This window comes from Plasmodium cynomolgi, chromosome 8 (genome assembly GCF_000321355.1).
Source record: "Plasmodium cynomolgi strain B DNA, chromosome 8, whole genome shotgun sequence".
Lineage (NCBI taxonomy): Eukaryota > Apicomplexa > Aconoidasida > Haemosporida > Plasmodiidae > Plasmodium > Plasmodium cynomolgi.
The window spans coordinates 1,116,427-1,119,576 of NC_020401.1; positions in this window are offsets into that span (position 1 = coordinate 1,116,427).

A 3,150-nucleotide genomic window follows, 5' to 3' on the forward strand; every position below is an offset into this window, starting at 1 on the left:
TGGCATATCCCTCGGAGGAACGTTCGGGCATGGAATAGACATGTAAGGGTACTCCCACGCGTAGCCAAACTTACACTATGTTGTGTATATTGTAGAATGAGGCATCCACCCCCCCTATGTGTGCAGGTGTAGCAGTCACGATAGGAGGGAGCGAATGGAGTTGATGGAAGCATAAAACTGAAAAACAAACGAATTCACATAAACGTACGGTTCATATGTACATACGCGTGTGTGCATCACGAATTGGTAAGCACAAATGTGGGAGGGGGATTAATCGCCTGGGATCTGCGTGACGATCTAGGTAAGAACTTACTTGCAGAGCTACTCTCTCGCAGGCGCGGAGTAGGTCCGCAGGGTAAACACATGCACACGTGAACACATACATATACATGGCATATGCTCATAGAGAAATTCTCCCAAAGGTGCCATTCTTTGTGTGCTACTAGCGAGAAAGCTCTGCAACGAATAAGTTACAAAACAAAGTGGGGGAAGGGAATATAAAAAAAAAAAAAAAAATTGTTGCGGGAAAAGCAAAACATAGGTGTGCAAACATACTATTCACACTTTGGGGAACACACGATGGGGAAGGATAACACTTGTATGTACACCTCCCAGGGTGGATATTCGCATGTGTTGGTCCCTGCAGGTGGCTACTACGGAGGCATGCATACGAAATGGATTACGTACACATTTGCACAGCATTGTACTGATGATACGCAGTAACGCGCTTTTCGCGAGTCGACAAATGGTTGCCCCTTCCCTTACTCGCCTCGTATAGGTCACGGCTCCTTTCTCCTCTCTCTTTTTTCTCGATTTCTTTTTCACCTTTCCTTTTCACTGTGAATGGTGTCACTTGTTTAAGCTGCGCCCAACATGTGTCGGCACAATATCCCGCGGGGGTAACCGGCGCGTTCGTCCGCGCAAAAGGGGTTCAGCAGTTGGCTCAGAAGTTGGCTCAGCAATTGGTTCAGCAGTTGGTTCAGCAGTTGGCTCAGCAGCTGGTTCAGCAATTGGTTCAGCAGTTGGTTCATCAATTGGTTCATCAATCGGTTCAGCGGCTTGCTCGACAAATTCTCTCCACCAACTCGACCAACTCTGCTAACATAAGCTGGGCCAAATGCTTTTTCAATTTCGTGCATCCCACTTCGTGTACCCCGCGTGTCATGCAGATTGCGTGCTTATTCTCTCCAAAACGGGAAAAAAAAAAACATACGTAAATACATGAATAAATACATGCATAAATACATGCACACATACATGCATGCACACGTACATAAACACATGCATACGTACGTACCTGCGTGCATGCATAAAACCCTTTTTGCGCACTCCTTCGCGTTACACATGGGCGTATAGGCACAATTGTGTGGAGAGGTGTATGCACAGGTTCGCACGTGCTTACGTATATTTATGTGAACATGTCGACTCGAAATAGCAGTCAAGTCTGACAGGCGCGTCCCGCGATTTGTAAAACGAGGACGAAGAAGAAAAAAATAACGAGAAGAAAAAAAAAATGAGGAAAAAAAAAAAAAACGAGAAAAGAAAAACGAGAAGAAAAAAAAAACAGGCATTCGATTTGAGCCGCCACCAGTGTTTCCCCTTCAATTTGTGGTCTAACTCTTCACCATCGAGGCGACCACTTCTCCTTAGTGTTCGTGTCGTGCGCTTTAATCGCACATCCGGGGCTTACATTAGCATGTGCCTTTTTTTTTTCGTAACTTGGGGTGGATACACGCGAAGGTGAGTGGAGTCAGGGGGGGAGGAAATAAAAGCAGAGGGAAGGAAACAGCAAACGGAGGAGCGGCAAACGGAGGAGCGACAAACGGAGGAGGGGCAAACGGAGAGACGCCCATTTGGGAATTTTCCTCCGCGCTGCAAAACGAACAGCATACCAGTGGAGGGGCTAAAGCTGTGTGTGCAACGTGCATGTAAAAATGAAGAAAAAAAAAAAAAAAAAAAAAAAAATTAAAATCCCGTTGCTTTTACTTACCGGGCAAGGTGTACAAATGTAAATTTAGTATACGATACCTTTTGTTTATTCATTAAAAAAAAAGGAGAGAAAAAAAAAAAAAAATCCAAAGTTGGGCAAACGAATTAGCTACATGTGCCGTTTTGTTTCTCACCCTGACAGCCCTTCCCAAATGAGCCATCGTTCCAATTTCTCAGGTGCACACTTTTTAAAAGCTTACCTGCATGTACCTCTTGAGGAGGAAGCAGCGCACCTTCAGGGGCATCATCACTTGCTTGCCTTTACGCAGGCCGGTCGCGCCTTTGGAGAGGGGGTGAAGAATCGGGGAGCTGGTTAAAGACGCAAACGCGAGCATGCATGCGCGTAAGCATACATACGCAGGAACATGCGCAGCATACTCCCCGGTGGCGCTTCGCCAGACGGCTCCGAACGGTGAAGTGGCTCCCTCCCCCCCGCGTATGCGTCACGCTGAAATGTAGACCGCCGCTCTGCACACATGTCACGGTTGCGCGTAACATTGGGACTTGATTCGCTAACAGCACGGAGGTGCGGGGGAAGTGCCTCTCTCCGTCTTACCCATAGATATGCAAAATATGAGGTGCAGCAGAAGCACCGATTTCATCCTACGTGGGTTAATGCGAAGGTACTCACAACATAGGCAGCACCTGCGTGGTCGATCCGCAAAGGAGGGCTGAATTCAAATGAGAGACCGTAAGGTATGGTCGTCACGTATGCATATACACACATAAGGGGGGGACACACGGGATGACACACCGGATGACACACGTGCAACTGTGTAATAAATGCTACGCAGAAGATACACATAGGTAGGAGGCCTCGTTAGTCGGACATGCTACGTCTCCCAACGTGAATGATAGGGGATTCCCTCTCCTCATGTTGTGTTGACGTGTGGTTCGTGCAAGTTGGCTTTTCTCCACTCTGCGCGAAGGTAACACTCTGGGTGGGGAAAAAAATAAAATAAAAAAAAAAACAAAAAAAATACAAAGCTGTCACAAGCGAACACAAAAGTAGCATCCATATGACGATGCGATTTTATATATGAACATATAATGTAATATATAAAAAAAAAAAAATTCAAAATGCGGCCTTGGCGTAAAGATCGATGACATGACACTTTACCATGCCTTATGATATGTTTTCTACTCCTCCCTTCATACCCC